The 7,691-nt window shown below is 38.8% G+C and overlaps 1 protein-coding gene across 1 annotated transcript in view; it reads right to left on the reverse strand.

Moving 5' to 3' along the window:
* Positions 1 to 4,184, reverse strand: part of NLGN1 (neuroligin 1) — a 395,043-nt gene extending 390,859 nt beyond the window's left edge. The window contains exon 1 of the mRNA XM_039378139.1: positions 4,071 to 4,184. The gene's annotated coding sequence lies outside the window, so the exon portion shown is untranslated. The remainder of the gene's footprint in view (positions 1 to 4,070) is intronic.
* Between the last annotated feature and the right edge of the window lie 3,507 nt (positions 4,185 to 7,691).

Below are 7,691 nucleotides of genomic sequence, written 5' to 3' on the forward strand. Positions count from 1 at the left end.
AAACTTTTTCTCCTTCTCCATTAATGATGAACAAGTTCAACTCCTCATCGGTGAATATAATATGGAATTCCAAAACTGTACAAGAACTCATGGACAGAAAACAAAGTTTTCTGTCGGCACTTCTTGTCACACAGCCAAATCTAGTACTAAACACATAGTTAAGTCATGCAGATGCAAGTAAATCTCAATCAGTGTTATTCCCCTGACCATGAATTTGACGTAACTTCTAGCAGGGTAGTTTGAGGACTCTGAGTTACACTCTTTTGTGATACTTGAAATATCTTAATACTCTCCTGGAATAAAGCAGTGCTAATACTTAAAAATTCAGTTACCATGATAGGAAAGGGAGGAAGCCACAGTGACTATGAAATCACTTTTCAAGACCACCAGTATGGCATGTGTATAGCAGAAAACGGAGCACTCAAAACCAAAGCAGGAATATCTACCCAGGTTTAAAATATCACACAACATTCTTTGGTCTTTTCCCACTTTCTCAAACATTTTTGGCTGTCAAAAGTCTTATTTCCATATCTGAGACTACTAGGTCTACTGGATGTAAAGGAGTCATGATTATCCTTAAAGTGTGTCTGACATCGCTATTTATGCTTTAAACTTGCTACCCGTGCATTTTTGCAATTTCATCCTTTTAGCAGAACTGACACATACAAAAGCTATGAAAACTCAAAGTATTAATCTCCAAAAGCATATGTGTAGTGATTACTTAACCAATAGGATGTTTTTTCAGTTCATCTACAAGTTGGCTCAGCAACAGTACAATATTAATAATACTTGAGCTTATACTTTTACAACCTGTTCTGCATTTCTCCCATCTGTCGATAGACTAAAATTATGTTTACAGAATCACTCATTTTCTAACCTTTTTTTTAATTCACCCAAGACAACTCAGAACCATTTTTTTTCCTGAAGTGACTGCAAAACCGCAAAACTTGAGGCTCAGCTCAGTTTTAAGAGCTGTTGATATAATTGTGAAGTAGCTCCCTCAATTTGAAAAGGGTTATTTATCCTGTAATGAGTGAGAAAAAATTTTCCTCTCATTACTATTCCAATTAAAAACATACCTTTAGTTTAGTTCCCTATTTTTCTTGCCAAACTACAACTTGAGGCGATGCTAGGATCTGGTACAACATTAGTAGATTTATGTACATAGAAAATTGGCAATATTCGATGGGGAAGAACATAGTCATCTGTGATCTGCCTTGTGAACCTGAACCCTCTGGGATGCCCAGATGGAAGAGCAAGAAAGAAATAATTAAGTGCTGGGTGCTACCCACTAATATTTGGATAATCCACTGGCTACAGTGCCATATTACCCTCCAAAACACTGAGTCTCCAAGGTCCCAGACTCGTCTCTGTACCAAAATCACTGTAATTTTACACATTAATTTTTTTATGTAGTCAGAATCAGGGAAGTGGAGAAGTCTATTCACTTCAAGACCCTGAATCCTGCATGTGGCAGGGGGACATTTTCATGTAAAAATTAAATCTTCACAAAAAGCTCTCAGAGCTACAACTTAGGCCAGTGTTTTTACTCCCATTCAGCAGACTTGCCAGAGAAAACAGTGGTTTAAAAATTGTTCGAGGACCTCAAGATTTGGCCCCAAATCAATGTGTATACACATGACTTCATTTACAACTATGTTTTTATGCCAGATTTAATGTCAACAGCCTAACGGTGCGTTGGATTTCATTTATAGGACTTATTAATTTTTATCTAATGAACAATTTCACAAGGCAATTTAGATGATTACGACTGTGAAATGTTTGCAATGAGGACCAGATCTTGCCAGCCTTGCTTGCCTGTAGTGCCACTTACATCAAAAGTAATTGAAAACAATTGTACAGTAAAAGCACCAAAACAAACAAGTTCAAAAATGCTTAGTCTACAAGAGAAAAGGAAGCAGAGTAGGTATCTCAGTCAGTTCTGAGCCATGTGTTGTCTCAATGCAGATCTGTACAGATGAACTAACTGTAGTAAACTGGAGTAAACACTTAAAGGAAGAAGCACAACGCACAGATGTGGGGCCTTTGGGTAAGAGCTGTCAACATGTTGACATGGTTACAACAGATTGTGCCTGTGACAAAACACCCTTTGGTTACAGGAGGAATGAGGCCAAAGTTAAACGTCCTAAGTATCTCACCTTCTCCCTTCAAAAAATTTGAAAACTAAACCCAGGGACATCTCCTCAGTTACGTACCATAATGAACCAAACAGTGGCTTATTTACCAAAAAGATCATCTCCTCAGTAATGTTTGTTCATTTTTTTATTTTTGGTAATAGGACATTGCTTTCTCCTTCTGATCTTGGAATTATACTACAAAGCTTCCCATTTATAATTAATTACATTTTTGAGATATTTTTTGCTTAGGTGGCAAGAATCTTCCCAGCACTGGTGCCCAAAAACAATTAGCAGCATCCTGTTCAGTTTGTTTCCAACTCCCCTTCACCCTCCATCCAGCAATAATTATATTTCTTTTCCCTGTTTCAGAAAATAGAGATTGTTTGCCATCAAATTAGCTTGACGTGATTCAAAAGGAAATGCAAAGCATTTTATAAGGAGTCAGAGAGAGAGAGTCTGCATTTGTGAGCAGAGGACGGGGAAGACTTGTGCTTTCAGCCAGGGGAAGCTTCATCACAAATTAAGTTTTGTTTTCTTTACTTGCTGCAGCACAATGACAGCTTTGACAGACATATGGGTTGTTTAGAATCGTAAAGGCTTTTTTAATTTAAAGTGCTTCAGGAATATATCTAGCTGCAGTATATGACGTAGGCACTTTTTATTTAGCTGTATTCTGCTAAATGTGGTTTGTAATTGGAACACCTTTCAGTCCAGGCATAGGAAAATCTATTTCAGTCTCCTTCTACATTGCTGAGCTGCTCTGGCAGCAGGTCCTATCAAGGCCACACATGTTATGCTGCACATCAACATGCATTTCAACACCATGCATATTATTCTCATTTATTTCTACGGGAACAGGAAGATACTTAAGGCTGTTCCATCTGTCAGCAGACAACCAAAACCTCAAGGTCTTTGTGTCATTTAAGCCTTCCAAAAAGAAAGAATGGATAAAGGTCACTCCAAGCTCTTGGTTTTTCAGGTTTTGTCTTGTTGCCAGGGTTGTGGTTCCAGGTCTGTTACGATGCCGTAAGGTTTTGCTTTAAAGTGCCACACTCTGCCATCATGGGCCTGGTGTGCATTGTAGTTGTTACCCATGTCACATCTTTTGCTTAATTTAAAAATGTGTTGACTTGGATCTTCAGGGGTTTTTGATGTCAGATCTGTACACTTTGGGACAGATCCTGATTTCAATTACATTGTATAACACCCACAGTAAAGCCATTTGCTTGAGTGGAATTCTACTAGATGACACAAGCATGGCTGAGATGAGACTGCAGCTGATTGTCAGATCTTCAAACCAAATGGTGTTCTTTCTGGCTCCTGCATTAGTCATGGCCAGTAAAGATGTTGCAGCTCTAAACTCTGTTAGTTCAGAATGCAGAAACAACCTCATGCTGCAGATAAGAGACGGAAAAACACTACGCTTGTAAACAGCTAAGTACTGCTAACTAAACCAGAACAGACCTCGGGTTCTCTTTGCCCAAGCATTACTGGTTCTACCAGCAGGATATAAAACACATACAAAAACGAAACGGTGACCAAAGACAACCAAATGCCCAGAGAAAAATTTCCAGGAAGAAAGGAGGCCGTGTTTTCCACTGACTTGGACAGTGGTTCCTCATGTTCTGAGATGTACAATCTTACGGACTAAGCATTAAGTCTTTCCTTCAGCAGAGGAGGGAACAGCGCAGCTCCCACCTTATGTCAATCCTTCATATTCCCCTCCTATCACCTACCCTGTAACTGCACCCTTGCAGACATTATTTATTTAGAGCTTTAACAACATGTGGCCCTATAGTAGCCACCCATCCTAACAATTCCATATTACTGTGTTGAGTGGAAGGTCTTGTGAGACATCCTGGCATCGCTAGTATTTAGAGGGTTTTTGCATCTTCACCATTAATAGCTTTGATTTAAGAGCCCACACAGTACCTCATTTAAAGGGTCAACTAGAAGTTTCTCCTGTGGTGCTTCAGGTATTTTTTCTTCGGAAAAATCCCTTTGAGAGCTGGTGCTATCTGGTACAGGGTGAAGGAACAGCTGCTTTGTGTAGATCTTGGCATCAAAGACTGCTGCTTGGTTGTCAGTGAATTAACCCTATATTAGAAAGGAGGAAAATAAAAGAAAAAAAAGACAGAAAAGGCTCATCTATAAGAACATTGGACCGAGTAGAAACAGGATAGACTAAAAAAGAACTATGAGAATGAAGCAAAAGTTACACTCTGACTTTTCTTTGAAAATTTAAAAATATCTTCTGCATGAACAAGAGTCTCCTGGGTGCCAGCTTCAGAAGTACCTTAAAGAAAATTCTCATGTCATTTGTGGTTGATGTAATGTAAGAATCCTTTCTTACAGTCTTTCAGTGAGATACAGGGTAGAAAACTGGACTCCCACTCACAGGCAGATTTTTTTTTTTCCCTTTGCACACTTGTCAAAGAATATGTCTTTTCCTCTTCAAATAAATAGAGCCTATTCACAGAAATTCTGTGAGCAGAGCCTCCATTTCTCCATCAGTGAGACAAGGGCAATGTCTGGAGTGTTTCAAAAGACTTATTAATAAGCAGTTATAAACACTAAGTTTAGATAAGCATAGTCAAATACTGATTATTAATTCTGTAAGAATTATGTGGGGTCACACAGATTTTCCCAGCAGATGATTTATTTCCCACCCCCCCTCCATTAACAAAACTACATAGGTTGGCCTTGTAATTCTGAGTTTGTAATCAAGTCTGCATTCAAAGGCAAAAGGCCAGATAATCCTGGCAAGCTTCTGCAGTGCCTCTGAACTCATTTGTTGCCAGGATTGTGCTGCAGATTTTTATTTTATTTTATTTTTAAACAATTTATAATAAAATACCCGAAAAGTACTTTTGCCAGGGCATGGCTCACATTTTTCTCCTTAAGAAGCCCTTATACCCTTCTGGGCTCTGCTAACTGAGAAAGATAGCCTGCTGCTTTTACTCAGCCAAAAATTGCCAAGCGTCAGAGATACAGCAGGAAGAACATTTTGCTGCTTCTGTCACTCCCAACAAAATCTCTAACATTTTGTTTTATTTAATGGCTTCACTTTTCATAAGATGATTCAAACCCCTATAGGGGACCTACATTAGTCTGCTGACATTTTTCTGCTAGTGTAATTATTATGTCCTTCTACGGTCTGCTTTTCATCTGCTCAGAATTTCTCCCTGGCACAGAAGAGTTCAGCTAAAGACCTCAAGGTAGAGAACTGGAAAAGCCAGAATAGCTCTTCAGCATAAGGTGAGGTGGAGGGAAACTTATTTGGTATAACTGGGCATGTGCTGGGATGCCTGGCAGCAAACAGCAGATGGACACAATGCAACTGAGAAGAAAAACCCTTCCTACAGTTAAAAAAAATACTGGGGCTGAGAATAGGCATGTTTACTTTTCCTTTACACTCCACTAGGCAAAATATGTTGCATGTTTCAGCCACCTAAATTATAACAGGAATGGATATTTCTGACACAGTACATACTGCAGGATATACCTGTACATCACCCCATTAATCATAAACCATAACAATTGGATTACTCCATGCAAAGGCCAACGCTACTGTTTTGTTTTCAAAACAAAGGTTTTTAAAGAAAGAAATAGACCCCATTTGGATCCTAATGTCATTATAATATATATGGGTAAGTGCTAAATGCTCAGAGGTTGAGCTTTGTTGTTTTTAAGGACAATCACATCTAGACTAGGCTGTACTTTTAAGCCAAGGTTACAGCTAGCCCCTCAAACATGTGTCTTGTTGCTAAGCAGGTGCAGATCTGAAATCAGAATAGAGCACTGGGGATATAAAGAAAGCAAATCCACCTACTCAGATTTAAAGACAATATTGCCTTGGTAACAGGTAACACATGTGAAGTACGTGGTTAATTACGGCTTCCAGTTATAACAGCGACAAAACAGAAATGAAAATGAGAAGCATTGTAGCGAAATATAGACAGCCCTTAAGAATCAGATAGCTTAAAACACACTAGTATACACCACTAAGCGATTGAAGAGGCAACTGTGTAGGTCAGATGGAGACAATGAACAGAAGTCTGGAAAACTTAGTTGACAGGAGTGCTCTCAACAGGATAGGAAATGATTCAAAAAGCTCATGCCCTGCTCACTGGTGAGTGAGAGGAGGAGTAAGGGCATGGGAAGATGAAGTTCTCTGAAGCTATTTAAAAGGAAGAATGCAACTGCATCCACAGTTTTTAAATTCTTCACTGCCATTATGTATGAGGCTTATACAGCGCTGAAGTGGACACAGATACCGGTGCTGAACACCTTTCGTTCTTCCTTCCTCACCAAGTGACTGACCTCGCCTGCCCCTCTTGGAAAAAGCACAAGATGTGAGCACAAGGCTAAGCATTATGGAGCTGGAAGAAATGAAACAGGGTTCCTTTGGCACCATAAGCAACCACTTTGACAGCAAGAAATGGAATATGAAAACAATCACATAAATAACAGGAGATGAAACAGAGCCAGTTTGCACAGTGGAGCCCACAGGTCACTAAAATTAAAGGTTGAAGAAGAGGCCAGTGAGTTTTCTGTAAATGTTAAAGTCTGAACAATACTGCAATAAAAGCAGACTTAGATTTGAAAATCTAAAAGCATATATAACCTAAAGAAAGGAGCAATGTCTCTCTCTACTTGTTACATTGCTGGATATTAGATTCCCATTATATTCATACCAGACAGATCTCTTGACTCACATTTAACTAACAAATAAGTAACTTTTTAAAGCTCTATCTAATTAGACAGGAAGCTTTGAAATAGAAAATATTTCCATTTATGATACACAATATCTACCCCAATCCACCTACAAGGTGGATTGATTTTTTCAAAAACTTTTCTTTACAGAAAATGATGTACATCCATTCCCTGTTTAGGGACATTTGTGTTCAGATATTGCATTGATACTTGTGACCTGTGCCATGTACCTATGGACTGAAAGGATTTACTTGTATTAAAAGAACATACCATGTCCATGAGCAGCACATACTTAATACATACCCACAAAAACACATACCCACTTTAGCCTAGTTTGGGGGAAGACTACTAAAAAGTCAAAGCAAAGCAGGCTCATGGTATCTAAAGTCAAGCTACTTATGTGCTGAAATGTTGAATCAGGTGTCTCATTCCTTGCACATTTTTACTCAGTGCTTTTGTTACTCTCTAAGAGGGATGATAATAAATACTTGCCAGAGTCACAGAAGTCTGACCAGGACTGATCGGGTTTTGCAGAGGTCTCTGATAGCTTGTGGTAGTAGGCATGACCCATAATTCTGGGGTTAAGCTAAAGTTGACCAAGTAGCCTGCAGTTGAAAGAGCGGATCAATCTATCCAGTCACAAATCTTTTAAGACAGCCAACTGGTTTTGGATGTTTTCAGAGCCACACTGATAAAATATCAGCCATATTCTCTTACTCTGAACTATTTATGTAACTCCACAGCAGAGCTTTTCAGTAGATGCAGAAATCTAGTTATTGATCACTTGTAATGCTTAATTCAATTCTGAGAGGAAATGGCCTACATTTCATGGATACA

This window comes from Pipra filicauda, unplaced genomic scaffold (genome assembly GCF_003945595.2).
Source record: "Pipra filicauda isolate LSUMZ 115617 unplaced genomic scaffold, ASM394559v2 scaffold9_size5747161_pilon, whole genome shotgun sequence".
NCBI classification, from domain to species: Eukaryota; Metazoa; Chordata; class Aves; order Passeriformes; family Pipridae; genus Pipra; species Pipra filicauda.